This window comes from Macrobrachium nipponense, chromosome 24, assembly GCF_015104395.2.
Source record: "Macrobrachium nipponense isolate FS-2020 chromosome 24, ASM1510439v2, whole genome shotgun sequence".
NCBI classification, from domain to species: domain Eukaryota; kingdom Metazoa; phylum Arthropoda; class Malacostraca; order Decapoda; family Palaemonidae; genus Macrobrachium; species Macrobrachium nipponense.
Genome location: NC_061091.1, coordinates 78,102,998 through 78,123,459, shown reverse-complemented (window position 1 = coordinate 78,123,459; position 20,462 = coordinate 78,102,998). Strand labels below are relative to the sequence as shown.

The window sequence follows — 20,462 nt, the reverse complement described above, 5'->3', positions numbered from 1 at the left end:
AAGTGCGTCTCTTCATCTTACATCCGAAAAGACGAAGAATGTATATGTTTCGAAGCGCCAGCCTGGCGCAAATTGCAACAGAAAAACAGACGGCTAGAGCAAGGAGCCTTATAGTACAGTGGCAATCAGAACGATCCTTCCATTGAACGTTTCCGGGCAAGAGGCTCTTTCTAAAAGGGGGTCTAGTAGGCGCTCGGAACTATCAGGGCGCACGGGACCATTCCACCACAAGGCGCGAACGTTCCAGGAGCTAGTCTCCTTTCTAGCTGCGGAAACATTCCAGGCGCGCGGAACTATCCAGGCGCTAGGCGCAAGGAGCCAGGGCGCCAGAATATTCCCAAATCTTCTTAAGAGAGAGAGGTCAGTCGCGAGGCTCCTCTTTGAGTAATGCGGACACACTCCTTCATTCATGCTCTTCCCTCGTTATGAAGAGGCAAGCGCTTTGGGAGTTTTTCTTATAAGAATCTCATCGACGGGTTTTTTGTTTGGGTATGATGGCGGATAGGAAATATCTACTTCCTTCCGTAAACCCTACAGACGAACAGGAATTCTGTCTCTTCCGCGATTTATGAGGAAATCACGAAGGTTTAAAGAGTTCCTGGATTAACTTCCTTCCTTAAGGAGATATATATACTCTTTTCTATCATTCTATTAACGAAAAGAACGAAGACAGTAAAAATTTTCCTTTATCTGCCTCGGCAGGGAAAGAAGGTGTAGTAGAGTATCTGCTGTATGAGAATACGATATGGCAAATCACACATACCGTAGTTACTTCTTTGTAGAGCAACTCAATTATCAGTATCCTTCGAGGAATTTCCTAGGAAGGACTACGCTTAAAGGGATTGTTAAGACAACACCTACTTAGCTTTCTAGATTTATCGAAGTCTTGTTTCGCTTAAATATGGCATTAATAAGAACTCCTGAAGTTCGATAATAATTTTATAAGATTCCTTTATTTAATGGAGTAACTGGCAACTCTGGAAGAGTAAGGCCAGACGGCTAACGGAGACTGCTATCGCGCCTTAGAGTCTGACCAACGCAGTAAAATGTAGGTGTCGGTCATGAGTGGTTGGTTACATGTCTCTCTCCTGCGGGATGGAATAACTAACCGTGTCTCTCCCCTATCAATCGCGGTTTTTAGCCTCGGATTGAGGGGATAGTTAAGCAAACATAAATAAAAATATTGTCTGCCTTTTGCTAAGAAGCTTTCAATAAGAAAGATATACAACCTTTCAATGCTGTTTACCGTAGGTAACATTATTAAAGGATTCTAACGCAGCGGAACTCTATATTATATGATGCTCTCATGCTACGAAAGCATGGCTTATTAGAGTACATGCTTAGTGAGAAGATGAATGTAGTAGAAGAGAATTCACTTTAAGACTACGGTATGGTCAAGTCTTATGCGCATACCGAGGTTAACTACAGAATTCCTAGTATCCTTACAAAGGTTTCCTAGATTAATGCTGTTTACCACAATGTGACAGTATTATAAAGGAGTCTATTACGGCAGAGCACGAAATAATATAATTCTCTCATCCTTTCGAGAAACGCACACAACCTTTTTAGAATCGGATATTGCCTCAAGAGAAGATGGGTGAGTCGGATGGGAAACATTCTCTTAGTGGCGAAGTTGTTTCCCTGAATGAACTATACTACGTATATAAAAGTTTTTTCCTACTAAGAACGGAATTAACACGTGAAGGATGTCGGGTACCATAAGGGCACAGATGTTTCTGGCACATAACCTTAAAAGAACTAGAAGGAAGCGCCAGCCTGGCGCAAAGCGTCAGAAGCGCCAGCCTGGCGCAAATTGCGCCAGAAGCGCCAGCCTGGCGCAATGCGCCAGAAGTACCATCCAAGATATTTTCTCGTTTTAGCGAGTTATTAACCTAAGAGTCCAGTAGTGGTTGGTTTGGTGTTTGCTTCTCACCTCGGTGGTCGCGGGTTTGATTCTCGGCCATTCCATTGAGGAGTGAGAGATGTGGATTTCTGGTGATAGAAGTTCACTCTCGACGTGGTTTCGGAAGTCACGTAAAAACACCATACAAACAAACAAACAAACCAGTAGCCTCTCGGAGGCTCCGGTAACGGCAAGATTCGTTCCTGATTTCGTACCCATTTAATCGAAAGGGTTCGCTTACAAGGAATGATGAAATGATTTTTTTTTTTTGTAATCAACTTAGGCCAATTCCACGACTCTCTCATATCGCAAAGAGCATCGAGAATCTCTTTTTTCGCCCCTGTTCGCGTTAACAAAAGAGAAACCTATTTGGGATAGGACACGGAACGTAACGATCCTTAAAGGTCGATGCAAGATTTTGCATGTCCGTGAGAACCTTCTCGATCGAAGATAATAACTGTTAACGTATGTCTAACATTTATTGAAAAGAGTTTTGAGAACCTGCGGAAAGTCTTCATAGATCTCTTCGCAAGGTAGAAGACGAACAGGCTTCCTATAGACTGCTTCCTTTCCTCGAACCAAGAGAGGTAGCAATATACGACATCTTTAATTTAAAGAAGGGGAATAAACTTTAGTCTTTTTTCCCCTAGTTATAAATTCTTAACAGATATTAAGATAAATGGGCGTCAAAGGAAGAGAGGATGAATGCCTCATTTTGGCCTTAGAGAGGTTGGATTCACAGAAGTCACGTTCTTCTCACAGCATGTTTCGTAAGGCTTTCCAAGAGTATCTAGATATTCTATCAGAATCTATTATAAATAGACCTGAAAAAAACCTCTCCACTCTGAGTCTTTCCACGTGCAGACTGACCAGAAGTGGACATGAATGAGAGGATTTTTCAAGGTAAATGACAATAGTCATGGCTAAGACATAGAATTGCTGCAGATCGTGCTAGATGGAATGAGGAAACTGTCCTCTTCCGATACCTCTGTGAACCACATAGCGAGGTTTTTTCTTCACTTTCAGAGGGAAATCACCTATGTATATATCTGCTATCAAAGAACGCAGTAAAAGGCTATACTCTGTCTCTACAAGGGGAATTAGAGATAACAGAGGATTAAGATCTTCGGGATCTATACGATACCGCAATACGACAAGAGTAGGATATCATGTACTTCGAATGGAATTTTTTTTTGTGGCCACAGATTCCGTGTTCCGACAAAATGGAACTGCTCCTCATCAAACTTCTTTGAGGAAGTTTATGAAGGAATTCTTTGTTTTCTCTTAGCCCTAAACGACCAAGAAAGACAAGTGAATTTTTTGTGCATTGGAATCTCGCATCAGATTCAATGGAGACTCGGCAATGGGTTCTTGCCAGCATAGTATGTCTGGCAAAAGAACTAAATCCTCTATTCCTGACGCAACGCTTTCAGATAGAAGTTTAGTTGCCCAGGCAGGGTACTTACATTTTCATCTACAGAAGAAGAGATGGTTTAAACGTTTGCCTACAGAGTCTTCGGGGTGCGATGAGGGCTCAAAATGCTTCCAGAAGGTCTTCAGAAGAATACAATAAGAGCTAGAAATCAGGGTTACGTTTCCCCCCCCAATTTCAGCTCAGAGTCTCCTTCGACTTCCAGACTCCTTCCCTTCCTTCGGGCAAGGATAGGGAAGATTCTGCAACGAGGAACCTCATCAACATGTAAGAAGAGATCTCGTTAGCAAAAGAAGTGTTCATGAAGGATCCTCCTCGGAGGAAGACTCTTCTCTCTCGTATTGTTAGATATCCTGTCGTCTACTGGGTGTAGCTGACTAAAATCACCTCCCCTTGCCAGGGGCCAAAAGCTCAAAGGGGAAGAATTCTTCCACCCTTCTCCAGTCTCCTGATAAAACTATGTGGTTGTTCAGGACTCTGGACAATTTTTTTTTTTGTGTAGCGCCAGCCAAGCGCCAAATGCCAATACAGGCGAAAAAAACGCCAGAGCGGACAGTTCCAAGGAACTCTGTCATGGCGGATATGAGAAGGAGCGGGCCTCCAACCTGGCGCAAATGCGCCAGAGGCGAAACAAATCGGACAGATATAAGAGTGTCCGATGTGGACATCGCCAGACAGCCTAGAGACTCTTCCAAGCTCGAAGCTCCAGCAAGTGTGGAGGAGCCAAGCCAGGCGCGAGGCGCCAGCCAGGCTCTAGGAGCCAGCCAGGCTCTAGGAGCCAGCCAGGCTCTAGGAGCCAGCCAGGCTCTAGGAGCCAGCCAGGCTCTAGGAGCCAGCCAGGCTCTAGGAGCCAGCCAGGCTCTAGAAGCCAGCCAGGCTCTAGAAGCCAGCCAGGCGCCATCCAGGTGCCAGGCTCCTTCAAGGCTAGGCTCCAGTCAGGATTGAGGATCCATCCAGGCGCAAGGCTCCTTCCAGTAAAGAGAAACCTAAAGCTCTGTCATGTAAGAGGGCTAGTCCCCATTGATATGATACAGGTAAGGCTCTGCCATGTAAGTGGGTCAGCCCCCATTGGCACGATCCGAGAAGGCTCTGTCGTGTAAGCGGGCTAGCCCCATTGACATGATCCAGAAGGGTTTGTCAGTCATAGGTCCCTACCTCGCTGAAATCTTTGAGGCATGCAGACTCATAGACAGTAATCATGAAGTCTTCTGCCAAGCTCCAGGCGCAGGGCGCCAGCCAGACGCAAGGCTCCAGCCAGGCGCGAGGCGCTAGCCAGGAGGGAGGAGCCAATCAGGCGCCAGCCAGGCGCGAGGCGCCAGCCAGGCGCGAGGCGCAGCCAGGTGCGAGGCTCCAGCCAGGCTCTAGGCGCCATTCAGGCGCAAGGCAGCCAGGCGCGAGGCGCTAGCAGGCTCCAGGCTTCACCCAGAAGAGATCTATATCAAAGAATGCCCTGGCCTTCTTGGAGACAATGTGATCTCCTAAGCACTTGACAAGTCATTGATGATTCCTTCAAACAGCTGAGAAGAATTAGAAGCGCATGAAGTGCGAGCTTTTCTGTATCTTGTTCTTTCCTTAACAATATGTCATAGGACATATTAGCTGTCACATACGGGAGATGCAACTCTGTGTTGACTTCCCATATCCGAAGGATGTCAAGATAACCTACGAGAGATCCTCTCTCTTGGTTGATACGTGTCTGCGGATACATTGCTGGATAGGGAGCCGATACTGATCCTTAACTAGTGAGTTAAATTTTAGTTAACGTCGTGTTTTTTCGGGTTGGGTTGTTTGAAAGGAGTTTGGGGATAACTCTTTTCAACTTAAGCACTAACCCTCGTGTTTAGGATCAGGTGATCGGGATCGGGACGTGTTGTGCTCCTTAATTATGCCACTAGGCATAGGCATATTGTCATGTAAGAGGCTCTGTCGAATAAATGGATAAGACCCCATCGACAGACCCACAAGAACTCTTAGCCATAGGTCACATCCTCGCTGAGCTCTTTGAGGCGAAGCAAATTCCTAGGCATTAGCCATGGAATCTTCACCTGAACAAGTAGGAACCAAGGTTTTTATTATTATTACCTACAACGTATGTTGTTTACCTGTCTATTCAGTAAATAGTGTCTCTTACCCACCACCAAGGGTGTCAATCCAGCTAAGTATATATCTGCCGGGGAAGAATTGCATGTACAAAAATGATATTGTTAGAATACAATAAAGTTTTGTACATACTTACCCGGCAGATATATACGATGAATGGCCCACCCAGCCTCCCCTCAGGAGACAGGTGGAAGAGAAAATCTGGTTCTAGAACGAGAACGGTTCCTATTCCTGCCACCCAGCGGCAGGGGGTAGATCACCTGACCTACCTGCAGCGTGTGCCGCGAAATTCGAATTTCTGTCGGACGTCAGAGGACATAAGCTAAGTATATATCTGCCGGGTAAGTATGTACAAAACTTTATTGTATTCTAACAATATCATTTTTAATGCTTTGGGTGCATTAAAAAGTATGTAATCTGCATTCTTATTGCATTTTTTCATAAAAAAACCCTTCAAATATTAATTTTCATACAATCAACTTACCTGTCAGATATATACATAGCTAAGACTCCGTCGTCCCCGACAGAAATTCAAATTTCGCGCCACTCGCTACAGGTAGGTCAGGTGATCTACCGGCCTGCCCTGGGCGGCAGGACTAGGAACCATTCCCGTTTTCTATGCATATTTTCTGTCGCCGGTGCTATCAACATCGTTGCTGCCACTCTTGACTGGAATTCGCTTTTCTAGACAATTGATCATCTTTTTGTGGACTTTTGGTGACGTACCTGGATCGTTGTTTTGGCATTCGCTACTGTGGACTGGATTTGGACTTGCTTTTGATTTTTCTTCAAGAATGTCGATTCAAGTGGTTGTGTGAGAATGTGTGTGAATGTAGGCTGCAAGGTGAGGATACCGAAAGCTTCGGTTTGATCCTCACACTGTATGTCGCAAATGTAGGGGTTTTGATTGTTCTATTTCTAACACCTGTCATGAGTGTGAGAGGTTGAATGTTGAGGAATGGAAGACTCTAACTTCTTACTTGAAGAAGTTAGAAAGGGATAGAGTCAGAAGGGCTGCATCTAAGATTGCGGGTAGTAGTACAAGGCCTATTGAGCCTTTGGATAATTCTAACTCTTCTCTTAATTATGATTCTAATTCTGTATCAGGGCCCTCACTGGCTTTACATTCAGATTCGGCCTCGGAAATTGCTGAACTGAAAGCTACTCTTCACAGGATGAGATCCAAAATGGCCTACATGAAAGGTAAGGACTGTGAAAGTGATTATAGTGAAGTGAGTGTCCCCAGTGTTGTGGAGGGGGCGTCTGACCGTCTCTGCGACGCTCCCAGGCCTAGACCTCTTCCAAGCTCCCAAGCCCAGAGGAGGAAGGAAAGTCGAAAGCCGTACGGAGGTTGTGGAGATTCCCCCCGGTCAGGCGTCCCTTCAGGCAGGCTCTGTAAATAGACAGACTGCTCAGGACCGCTATAGGAAAAGCGTCCTCAGAGAGTGCTTCTCTTCGTCCGCTTCTCCCTCTCCTAAACGAGGGTGGAAGGATTCGGACTTGTCCAGGCCCCTGAAAAGGCACTGGAGAGATCCTGTGTTGGATTCAAGCCCAGAACGCTTTTCGGAAGAAGCGCCTCCTTCCATCAAGAAGGCGAAGAGGGTTTTGACGTCCCATGATGTGGGCAAAACTCCTTCGAGGTCTCCCTCTCCCGTTCAAGAAGACGCAGGAGAGGCTTCCAAGAGGATCATTTTGGCGGTGCAGGAACAGCTATCCGCCTTGGTAGGAGTCCTTTCGAAGGATCCTCCTCGTAAGAAAGACGTGAGACTTCCGGTCAAGAAGACTCGTCTTCCTTCTCCCGCCAGGAGTGAGGCTCCTGTGGGACGTGAGTCTTTTGAGATTTACTCGGATAGAGACTCTTTGGACGATTTTGATTCGCCAGACAAGCGCGAGGCTTCCTACAGACGAGAAGCGTCTTCTAGGATTAGAGCGTCAGACAAGCGAGAAACGCTTTACAGGCGCGAGGATATTCCCAGATGGGATACGTCTGCCAGACCAGCAGCTTCAGCCGATGCGCGAAGCGGTAAACAACCAGGCGTGAGGATTCAGCCAAGCGCGAGGCGCCAGACAAGCATCTTACATACAAGGATGTGGCACCAGAAAGGCGCGAGACTCCAACCAGGCGCAAAGCGTCAGTCAGGCGCGAGAGTTTTGAGAGGCGCGAGGCATCAGTCAGGCGCGAGGCGCCAGCCAAGCGCGAGGAGTCAGCCAGGCGCGAGACGCCAGCCAGGCGCGAGGATCCTGCCAGGCGCGAGGCGCCAGCCAAGCGCGAGGAGTCAGCCAGGCGCGAGACGCCAGCCAGGCGCGAGGCGCCAGCCAAGCGCGAGGCTCCAGCCAAGCGCGAAGAGCCAGCCAAGTACGAAGAGCCAGCCAAGCATAGGAGCTCTTTACACTCTCTTAGCCCCTCTCCTATTAGGAGTTTGTCTCCCGTAGAGAGAGTTTTTGGACAGGAAGACCCGGAACGGGAAGTGGCCTCTCCTTCTGATCCGATTTTAGAAGAGGACTCAGAGGACGAGACTCACGGCAGAGAAGGGCTGTCTAACTACAAAGTTTTGACAGCTCTCCTCCTCCAGGAATACGGAGATGCATTGATCCCTGCCGCTCCTCCTCGCCTCATTCACTTTTTTCATGCTTTAAGACGCCGAACGATCGTCGGCTTTCTTGAAGATGAGACCGACGATTTCTATGAAGAGAGCTCTTCAATTGCTGGATAGCTGGATGCTAACCAAGAAGAGCTAGTAAGGACAGTGTTTTGCATGCCTCCCGCTAGACTTACGGGCAAGAGAGGGATTTGGTACCAGACTGGGGAGAATATGGGTCTCACTCTCCCAGCTTCGGCTGTAAGCTGACTTTTCCAGTCTGGTAGATGCAATCCAGGAGAACATAGCCTTCAACACTGCTAACGATTAACTTGGGGTCTTTCAGATGGTTGGATCATCTCCTCAAGGGACTTTTCACATTCTAGAAGTCTTTAACTTCCTAGATTGGTCCCTTGGGGTGATGTCCAAGAAGGCTCATGCCCCTGAAGGGCTAGAGCCGGACGTACTCCTTGCAATTTTGTCCTGTATTGACAAGGCGGTACAGGACGGCTCAGGGGAAGTTTCTTCCTTATTTGGAGCAGGTCTCTTGAAGAAGAGATCTGTTTTTAGCGCTTTCTTGACGAAAGCAGTATCCCATTCGCAAAGAGCAGCCTGTTATTCGCCCCTAGGTCTGACTTTCTGTTTCCCTCACAGTTGGTGAGGGATATTTCCCGATCTCTGACGGAGAAAGCGACACAGGATCTTCTCCTACAATCTTCCAGGAAGAAGAGACCAATGATGGTGGGAGAAAAGAAAGGGGTGTCTACTCCTGTTCGGCCCTTTCGAGGAGGCCCTCCCGCTAGAGTTACCGCTAAAAGGAAAACGATCCGAGAAGAGAGGTCGAGCCTCGTTCCGCCCCTTTAAAAGGGGAAAGTGAAGTGGCGCTCCTCCAAACACCAGTAGGTGCCAGGCTCCGGGGATTTGCGGAAGCCTGGACTCTCATAGACACAGACGCTTGGTCGAGTCTGTGCTTCAGAAGGGATACCTCATTCCTTTCCTGTGGGGACAATCCTCCCTGACGTCAAACTCCCGAGGGAATTGTCCGCCAATTACAAGGACCCTGTGTTGAAAGATACTCTTCAACAAATGGTGGATCAGATGTGGACAAGAGAGCTATAGAAACTAGTGCTGGATCAAAGCTCCCCAGGTTTTACAATCGTCTTTTCTTGGTTGTGAAAGCCTCGGGGGCTGAGACCAGTTCTGGATGTCAGCGCTCTGAAAAACAAGTTTGTTCAGAAACAGAAGTTCTCCATGGAAACCTCTGCTTCAGTCCTTGCGGCTCTTCGCCAAGGGATTGGATGGTGTCTCTGGATCTCCAGGACGCCTATTTTCACGTCCGATCCATCCTTCGTCGAAGAAGAAATACCTCCGTTCATGACGGGGGGAAGGATCTTCCAATTCAGAGCCTTGTGTTTCGGCCTGTCTACGGCGCCTCAGGTTTTCACGAGCCTTATGAAAAATGTGGCGAGATGGCTTCATCTGAAAGGAATCAGTATTTCTCTGTACCTAGACGACTGGCTTATCAGAGCAAAGTCAGAGAGACAGTGTTTGGAGGACCTGAACTGTGACACTAAACCTGATAAAGACCTTAGGATTACTCGTGAACCTCGAGAAGTCCCAACTGATCCCCAGACCAGAACTTGGTCTATCTGGGATTCGGATGGATTCTCGGGGTTTTCGAGTATTTCCTTCTCAAGAGAGACTAACGAGAGGTTTAGGAAAAGTCTCTCTCTTCCTAAGGAAGGAACGTACTTCGGCGATGGGAATGGTTGAGCCTATTAGGGACCCTTTCCTCGCTCGAACAGTTCTTCATCTAGGAAGACTTCATCTCCGTCCTCTTCAGTTCTTCCTCAGAAGTTCGTGGAAACATGAAGACAGGACTCCTCTCGGACAGTTTTCCCATTCCAGTTCTGATGAAACGCCATTTAGAATCGGTGGTTACTCCCACTGAGGGAAAAACAAGGGTACTTCCCTGGAAATATAGAGCCCAAACCTTGTATTGTTTTCCGACGCGTCGGAAAAAGGTTGGGGAGCAACCTTGGAAAGAGAGAGGTGTCAGGCACTTGGAATGCTCTTCAAGTGTCCTGGCACATAAACTGCAAAGAAAACTGTTGGCTGTACACCTAGCTCTAAAGAGCTTCGAACCGTTAGTGAGCAACAAAAATAGTACAAGTGAATGCGGACAATACAACCGCCCTTGCATACATTCGGAAGCAAGGACGGTACTCACTCGTATGCCTTTACGAACTCGCAAGAGACCTGCTGTTGTGGACATCGCAAAGGAACATCTCTCTATTGACGAGGTTCGTTCAGGGAGTAAGGAACGTGAGAGCGGACAGGCTGAGCAGGAGGAACCAGGTCCTTCATACCGAATATGACCCTCCACTCAGACGTTTGCCGCAATCTCTGGTCTCTTTGGGGACTCCTCATGGTCGACCTCTTTGCCACGTTCCTCTCGAAGAGACTGGAAGTCTTCTGTTCAGTAGTGGAAGACCCCAGAGCTCTAGCAGTAGACGCCTTCCTGCTAGATTGGTCTCAGGTAGACGTTTACGCATTTCCCCCATTCAAGATTCTGGGGCAACGTGCTCAGGAAGTTTGTGACTTCAAATGGGGACAAGAATGACCCTGATAGCCCCTTTTGGCCAGCTCAAGAGTGGTTCCCAGAGGTGCTGGAGTGGATAGTAGACTTCCCCAGAGCCCTTCCACAAAGGAAGGATCTTCTCAGACAACCCACACTTCGAGAGGTTTCATCAAAACCTCCCCGCTCTCGCTCTGGACTGCCTTTCGGACTATCGAAAGACTTGTCAGAGCGAGAGGCTTTTCTAGCAAAGCAGCAAGCTCGATTGCTAGAGCCCGGAGGAACTTCCACTATCCGGGTTTACCAATCCAAGTGGGAAGTTTTTAGAAGGTGGTGTAAGTCGAAGAAGTTGTCCTCCTCCAGTACCTCTGTAACAGAAATAGCTGATTTTCTGTTATTTTCTGAGAGAAGAATCGCGTCTCTCCGTAGCCACGATAAAGGGCATAGGAGTATGCTATCGGCCGTCTTTAGGAATAGAGGCCTAGATTTGGGAAACGATAAAGATCTACATGATCTGATTAGGTCTTTTGAGACCAAGAAGTCTAAGATTACTTCTCCCCCTAACTGGAATCTAGACGTTTAGTGCTGAAGTTCTTGTCTTCAGAGAGATTTGAACCCCTACATTGGCTCGTTTCGTGATATAACGAGAAAATGTTTATTTCTTTTGTCACTGGCGACGGCGGAAAAGAGTTAGTGAACTGCACGCCCTTAGTGACAAAGTCGGGTTCAATATAGATTCAGCCATTCTGTTCCTTCAAGGAATTATTCTTGGCGAAGAATGAAAATCCTTCGAATCCCTGGCCGAGAAACTTCGAGGTAAAAGGATTATCGGGTCTCGTCGGCAGGGAACCGGAGAGGTCTCTTTGCCCAGTAAGGGCGTTAAAGTTTTACTTACAGAAAAGAAACAGTTGGGAGGTTCTAAACAAGGTCTTTGGTGCTCAGTGAAGGATCCATCAAGACCTATGTCTAAGAATGCTTAGCCTTTTTTGTCAGGAACGTAATTACGGACGCTCATAAGGCTTGCACAGATGATTCTTTCAAACTCCTGAGAGTAAGAGCTCATGAAGTGAGAGCAGTGGCGACGTCTCTCTCTTTTCAGAGAAATATGTCACTGAAGAATATCTTGGAAGCGACATATTGGAGATGTAATTCTGTGTTTGCTTCTCACTATTTGAAGGACGTGCGTGTGACCTATGAAAAATGTTTTTCCTTAGGTCCTTTTGTGTCTGCGGGCACAATCCTGGGTACAGGAGCTAACAACAATCCTTAATTTTTACTACTTAAGTCTAATAGATATGTTCTAGACTTTCTGCTGAACAAGTGCAGATACCGCACAGGCGGCCAGTCACTTCCGTTCAGTAAGGAACTCTTGTGATATCTTTAGTAGATGAGTATCTTTTTTTTTTTGGAAAATTATTGTGTGCGTGTGCAATTTGGTTTGAGTTACGGTTGTTGCGAAGAGTTTGGGGATAACTCGGAGCAATTTTTAATACTAACATGGTGGTTAGGATCAGGTGGTCGGGATTGGTTGTGTGCTCCTTAATAAGGTGTGTTGTCATATAAGTGGATCAGCACCCATTGACAAAGTCCTTTCAGGCTCTGCCGAGTAAGTGGATAAGACCCCTTTCGGCAGTTCCACAAGAATTCTTGGCCATAGATCACATATCTCGCTAAAGTTTCTGAGGTGAGCAGACTACTGGGCAAAACACCCACGAAGTCTACCACCTATCAGGTAGGAACCAAGGTTTTTCTTTATACCTACAACAGATGTTGTTTACCCGTCTATTCCAGTAGTAGCTGTCTCTTACCCTCCACCGAAGGGTGCCAATCAGCTATGTATATATCTGACAGGTAAGTGATTGTATGAAAATGATATTGTTATAATACAATAAAGTTTCATACATACTTACCCTGGCAGATATATACGATTAGGGCCCACCCAGCCTCCCCGCAAGGAGACAGGTGGAAGAGAAACAATATATGAGTAGAAAAACGGGAATGGTTATAGTCTTGCCGCCCAGGGCAGGCCGGTAGATCACCTGAACCTACCTGTAGCGAGTGCGCGAAATTTGAATTTCTGTCGGGGACGACGGAGTCTTAGCTATGTAGTATATATCTGCTAGGTAAGTATGTATGAAACTTTATTATATTATAACAATATCATTATTTTGCATTTTTTGAGTCATTTCTTCTTCCAGATCAGCATTGTAAGTGCCATAACCCTGGAACATATGTCGTAAACCTGGAAATAATTTCTGATAAATATAATTGAAAAGTGCTGTAACCTTGGAATGTCATAAGCCAAGGGGGGGGACTGCCTGTAATTGGCAACTTAAAATATGTATAAATTAAACACTGAATTATGAGAGATCATAGTTAGTAACAATTCTATTACTAAAATTCTTTATGAATGCTGCTGATTAATCCCATTCCACAGTATGTACGCTGTACAAAGCACAAAATATCCTTGTTTTCTGATACACTATAAAGCAAAAATAAAAAAAGGAAATAAGAGTAGTACTGTAAGGAGAACTAGACACCCTAAATGAAAGATCTGTCTATGGAAAACACATGACTATTTCACTTAAGAAATTTGGGAAACTGGTATACAACAGACTCTGCACAGTTTAGAAAATTATCTGTTCGAATAATATGGCAAGAGCTCTGAAAAATGAACAGGAACTCTGTGAATTCTCCAAGGCATGCTGCATTTAAGAATGGGAACTGAAGTCATGACAATGGAAAAGCAGGCAACATATTGGCAGGAAATTTTAAATGCATCACCGACATTGGCAGTCTAATATATATTACATGTTACTTGTGTCATTTTAAGCTAATGACTTTTTGTCAGTCTTTTGCATAGCAGAAATAATCTCCGTCTGTGTCCGTGAAGAAGTCTGTTCATGACACGTCCCTGAATGGCCCTAGTAGTGAAAACTCGTCATCACTCTTTGTGTCCATTTTTGAGCCATCTGTAGTCTCAGTCATCAGAAACTTTACATTAGAAGCAATTATGATTCACTGAAGTTCCTCGTTACAAGTTATCGGTCATGTTTGCTTTCATCCTTTAAATGTCAATACCCTCTGACACTTGCATTCTTTTGGTTATTTCTCAATATGCAAACAGTATCTGCTTTTGATAGGGGTATTTGTTGGTTACCCTTTCTATTCAGAATCGTTGCATCATGAATCTTGTCTCATATTGATTTGATTTCTTTTATTAAAGGTTAGCATTTAGCATAGTGGTAGCTTTGGAAAACATTCTAGTGGAGAACAAATTAATTTCTATTGATTACTGTTATTATTATTATTATTTGGAAGGAGACCCTCTTTCAAACAAGTCTTATTGAAAGATATTGCTGCATCAGCTGCATTCAACTTGTAAATAGTCTTCTCTATTTTCTAATAATAGCTTTCTCTCTGCTGCTACAATTGGCGAGTATTGCGCCGATATTACTCATCAGGAGGAGTCAATTTCAGGGATAATGGTTACAAATTTATTTATTTGTCACAGTAAATGAACAAATAGATCAAAATATAAGTTGATCTAGTGGCCAACGTTTCTCTCGGTATCATCCGAGCATGATCACGGCAGTGGGTCGGAGCAGACTGTAGGTGTTGTTGTTGTTGTTGTTGGAGATTAAGCCAGCCTTGTGCTGGCACGGGCTCTTGCTCCTAGAGCAGCCCGTAACTGGAATATCTGTAAAGATACAAAAAACAGCTGCTTTGGCGGTTAGTTTTGGAAAGGAGATAGGTGACAGGCAGGATTGCAACCCCTTTGAACCTTACGGTACCCATCAGTAGGAGAGAAAGTTTTATAGCAGTGAGACTCAGCCTAGCTGAAGAGTGCTGAGTAGGAAGAACGGAAGCGAGTTTTAGTTTGAGGGAAAGAAGGAGTTACCTATAAACATTTTAGGCGCAATATATATACATGTGTGTAGCATCTGAAAATATTGCAATATATATCAAACCAACATTAAGCAAGTATTATAGTATATATACATGTTCATGCATACTCACACTTATACATATGCTCCCAGATGTTTATGACTCCCATTGCAACCAGTGAAGTAGAGGGTTTGTGCTTTGTGTGGCTTTCATTGTTTTTTTTTTTTTTGATTTACAAGACACTAGGAGATTCCCATGTGTCCTATGGAGAAATGCCGTGTGATTTCATCCTTTTACCTGGGAGGTGGGTGAGACATTAGGAGATTCCCATATGTCCCTAGTTATTTGTTTTTAAGATGTGTCTGGTGATCTGTGCCGGTGTCAGCTCTATTTCAGTTAGGTTTGATCTGTAAGATTGTGTCTCTGGGCAGTCTAGTAGGTAGTGTTCGAGGGGCTGGATTGCCTCTCCGTCACAGTACTGACATAGCCTGCCCTCATTTCCTATCATTTGCCAGGTGCAGAGGTATCCTAGCCTTAATCTGTGTGTGATGACTGAGAGTTTTCTAGTGGTTTGCTTGTGATGTCATGCGGCGTTAGATTTGTGACATCCACATACCACTTGGACGTCCTTGACTCTTGTTAGGTAGTGACGTCGTACTTCACTCTCTTCTTGGATGTTTGGCATAGCTTTTTGCCATTTCCTTTAGGTGTGTTATGGATGGTTGCACTTTTATGCTACTGTACTGCAGCTGAGGGCACTTTTGGCAAGGAAGTCAGCTTCATCATTTCCCTGGATTCCCACATGGCTGGGTATCCAGTTTAGTGTGACTCTCCTGCCAGCAGCTTGATGTGAATTGGCCAATGATTTTATGGCTGTTATCAGTGTCACATTTTCTTTTGGATTTGTCGCTTTGATAGCGAGTATTGCTCCTTTGGAGTCAATATGCACTGTTGTGTGTCCTTCTTTTAAATTGGAATTTTCTAAGGCTTTAAACGATTGCCAATTAGTTCCGCTTGTAGTATGGAGGCATTGTTGGATAGCCTCCAGCTTCCTTTGAAGTCTTGGGCAGCCACTGCTGCTGCAGTTGCTGGAGCTTCTGTGTCAACTGAGCCATCAGTGTAATATATGTTTTCAGCTGCTGTGTTCCCGATTGCTTCTTCTGCTGCAGTTTTCATTTGTGCTGCTGTGCACAGTGCTTTGTTTGCCGGTAGTATTGTGAAGTTATACCGGATTGGGTCTTCGACCCAGGGAGGTGGTTTTTGGTATCCCTCATGTGGACATCCTTTGTTATGTGTTTCACTGTGTCCTGCATACCCAGTTCTCTCAGTGTCTGGAGTATACTGCCCGCATAGGTTTTTTGGCGGGTCTAGTTCTTCGTGCAAGTTTATACACGCTTGCATTTTGTTTTTGTGTGGTCCATTTCTGTCGTTTCTGATGGTTTTTGCACAGAATGGCAATATTTCTTTGGCTATCCTGTGCTTGAGAGACTGCAGTTGTGTCTCTGCCCTCAAGAGACAAATTCTTGTCCACATTGGGGCTCAAGTATGAGTCTCATTGCGTTGTTTTGGATGACTTCCAGCCTCTGCTGTTGATCCCTTTCTGAGATTTGTCAGGACTGGTGCTGCGTATTCTACTTGTGCTCTGATGGTTTGTATGTAGAACCTCCTGAGCAGGTGGTATGTCGCACCTTCTTGCAATGATGTGATTTTCTTAGGGCATTAAGCCCTATTTTTGTTTTGGCTTGGAGGAGCTGTATTTGCTTCTCAGGAGATAGTGAATCTGCAATGCAGACTCCCAGATATGTGTAGCTATCCACCCAGTCTATGACATCTCCTTTCAGTAGAAGGTTGGGTGGATTTTGATCATGTTTTATTGCCATGGCTTTTGTCTTATTCTGTTGATTTTGAGTCCCAGTTGTGTGCACTTGTCCTCAAGTTTTTGCAAGGCTTCTTGCATTTCTGGAGCTGTCTTTGAGGGCCGGAGCTGACGATGCAAACATCGTCAGCATATATGAAGACCTCTACTCCTTGTGGTAGCTCGAGACAGGCTACATTTTCCATAAGGACATTGAATAAGAAGGGGCTTAGAATTCCCCCCTGTGGAGTGCCGTTTTCAAGAGAGTAGTATTCTGACATTCTGCCTTGGAACACTACTCTTGCTTCTCTGTCTTGCATGTATCCTTTTGTCCATGTAAGCAGGTTGCCTTGATCCTCTTCTGACTAGGGAGGAGAGGAGGTTGCCTGCATTGGCTAATTCATATGCCTTTTCTAGATCTAAGAAGACCACTATGGATTTTCTGCCATTTATGGCACTTAGCACATCTGTAAGGCACTCATGGGTGCCTACTCCTTCCCTATAGGCATAGAGCCTATGATGTAGGGGCCCTGCTTTCCATAGTAGTCTGTTCAGAACCATTCTTTCTGCAACCTTTTCAGTGCAGCTGATGAGGGATATCGGCCTATATGCGCCTTCCTCTTTCGGCTTAGGTATTGGTTGTGTGTCTTGCTGTTGCCATTTCTTTGGCCTGGTGTGCTCTGCATATGTCCTGTTTACCAGGAGTAGATATACCTGTTTGGCAGGGTCTCCCATGTGTCTCAGCATGCTGTAAGTGATTGCATCTGCTCCAGGGGCTGTGTCTCTTTTCCCCTTGCTGAGTGCACTGTTTAGTTCTTCCATAGTGAAGGGTGTTGTGGTCTGTTGTCATCAGGTGTGTTGCTAGTGCGGCACATATCTACTCAATATATAGCGGCAGGTCAGCAGGGGGTCAACTGCTAGCTGCGTTTTCATTGGCTGGTGGCACAATGTGCTCCTGCTATTGGTTGAAGGAAGTTTTCTTCAAGACGCTTCTCGTCGTTGAAGGTCGCGCTGTTGCAGCCTCGACAGTCTGCTAGGCTGCAACAGCGCGACATTCGACGACAAGAAGCGTCTTGAAGAAAACTTCCTTCAACCAATAGCAGGAGTGCATTGTGCCACCAGCCAATGAAAATGCAGCTAGCGGTTGACCCCCTGCTGACCTGCCACTATATATTGAGTAGATCTTGCCAGCACATACAGTCTGCTCCGACCCACTGCCGTGGATCATGCTCGGCTGATACCGAGAGAAATGTTGGCTACTAGATCAACTTATATTTTTGATCTATTTGTTCATTTACTGTGACAAATAAATAAATTTGTAACCATTATCCCTGAAATTGACTCCGTCCTGATGAGTAATATCGGCGCAATACTCGCCAGTTGTAGTTAGTAGCAGAGACAAAGCTATTATTAGAAAAATAGAGAAGACTATTTACAAGTTGGAATGCAGCAATATTCATTCAATAAGACATTATTATATATTATTTACTATTATTATTATTATTATTATTATTATTATTCTTATTATATTATTATATTATTATTATTATTATTATTATTATTAATTAGATGATGAACCCTATTCATATGGAACAAGGCCACCAAAGGGACCATTGAATTGAAATTCAAGCATCCACAGAATACTGTACTCGTTCATAAGAAGTAACAAAAAAGTAATGGGAAATACTTAAGTATTTAATTGACATGAACCTCAATGCTACCTTGTACTGGTTTGCAAAGAATATTTCTGTTTTACTTTGCCTTGGTTGTACACGCGTAATGAGTTTGCAAGCAAAATGAAGAGTAGCCCAATAACAGGCAAGTTGGTGTTATTATTCATTTATACTGTTTTCAGCATTACAACTTTTACACTATCGCTTCATGACTGGTGTATGGGAACTCCTGGTAATCAGTGCTGGAGCTTTAATGCTAGCAACAAAAGTTCCCTCTTAGTTCGCATTGCTTCCAGTGGTCAATTATGCTCTCTTTATTTTACCTGTGACATTTGTAGGGACTCGGTAGAATTTTTATGACACAGAAAACAGGCAGTGTCAGCGGGGTCTCAGAACTCCAAGAATGTGGTGCCTCCTGTGTCCAAGAGTTCTTCTGTACTTTCTACAAGCTCAGGAACAACGAAGTCAGAAGTGAAAGGTTCTGGACTTAGCAAAATTAAGAGCGTGTTGATTCAACTCCAGCAGAAGATGGAAAAGAATCTGCAAGATCTAACTGGAAAGCTCTTAGCAGCTTAGCTTGTTTTTGAAAGAGGCCTCATCTCCTGATGGTTTACAAATTATATGTTAACCAGCTGTCAATGTTTGTTTGTATGGTGTTATTACGTTGCATGAAACCAGTGGTTATTCAGCAACGGGGCCAACGACTTTTCGTGACTTCCGAACCACACCGCGAGTGAACTTCTATCACCAGAAATACACTCTCTCACTCCTCAATGGAATGCTCGAGAATCGAACTCGTGGCCACTGAGGTGGCGCGCCAACACCATACCAACTACACACTGAAGCGCTCTAGTTGTCAATATTGTTACTGCTAATGTCTGCTTGGCAAATTCACAAACTTTGCACCATGCAAGCCACTACAGATAGTGAAACCATTTCACAACACGATGAGCTTATTCATGCTGCACTCACTGCTTGCTAGAATTTAGTTCCAAGTGATACCACTTGTAGTCACTCTTGGAGAATAGATCCTGGAGATTCTTTTCTTCCTGTTCATGAATTTCGTGTTGCATGAGAAGAGTAATTAACCACGAAGAATTATGCTCAAAGCTAATAGTTGTGGGTACAGAAAGCTTCTAGCAATTTCTCTTTTGATACAGACCAGATGGCCAGTTAACAAACTGGCCTATCCAAGTAGAGAGGAGTGTGACACAACCACCATGGTTCTGTTGTCTACAGAGCCAAGTGCTATGGTTCAACACATGGGGCCAACTTTTTGGGGTAGCACTGGCTGGCAGGTCTCTGAGAAAGAGATGAGTTCAAGAACCACACCCATCTCTTGAAGTTGAATGCAGCATCCCTGGGGCTTTATGTATTTGCTAAGCAGAGTTGTCAGAGTTGACCTACCTTTAAAATGAGGGTGATGCGAGATCACCTTCAATGTACCTGCTAGCAATAAAGATCTTTCTCCAGGCTTGGCAAAGTATTATTGTTACATCAAGGTTTTTCCTCAGGGAGCCTCAATGTGCTGACAGACTCCCTCAGTTGGAAAGATGAAACCTAGCCATGAAAGTGGTCTCTCTAAATCTGGAGGTGAGTAGATGACTATGAAGGCTTTGGGGCACACTTCTAGTTGACCTGTTCTCTACCAACAAGAAAAATGAATCGTCCTAGTGTTTCACATGGGCGGACGAGAAGGTTTCAAGGAAAGGTAACAGGAATTCCATAACTGTGTTTTTAATAGCATTACAGCCAAATGAATGCAGACATGCGCACACACTCACAAATCCCAAAATGGTAGACACTGATTAAATAAAAATTATATTACGTTCCCAAAAGGACGAGTAGAAAGGGAAAATGCACTGAAAAAAAAATATCAATTTCATTTTCAGGAATGAGGTAACAATACCTCTCTGACCAAAGAAGTGCCATTCATCAAGAAGCATAGCATATGATTACATTCCCTTTCATAAACTGATGACACTTGAAAATTCAAGTAATACCCTCCCATCCCAACCCACCCTTATCTTACCCGCTTGTCAAAATTTAAAACCATTAATCTCTAATCTGTTGATTAGTGAAAGGTAAAAAAGAAAACGTACTCACCTGGAGAAAGTCGTAACGCATCTTTTATCTAAGTCCTGTCCTCATTATTTATATATGCCAGCAAAATGAAGTAGCCAACAGGTGATAAGAATGAACAATAGTGTGTTGCTGTTTTAGTGAAAAATAGGCTATCAATAGGACACACTTACCCCCTCACGCACACACACACACACACACACGCATGATGGAGTCTTTCTCGGGTTCAGCTTGCGCCATAAAAAGATATTATTATTACTATTATGGTAGATGAAATCTATTCACAAGGAACAGGGACACCAAATGGGCCACTGACTTGAAATTCAAGCTTCCAAAGAATGTTGGATTCAAACCGCCTACCGCTACTAAAGA

At 44.7% G+C, this 20,462-nt stretch overlaps 1 pseudogene; it reads left to right on the top strand.

Moving 5' to 3' along the window:
• The window catches only part of LOC135203612 (zinc finger protein 678-like), a 37,588-nt pseudogene extending 18,237 nt beyond the window's left edge, over positions 1 to 19,351 (top strand).
• Positions 19,352 to 20,462: the final 1,111 nt, after the last annotated feature.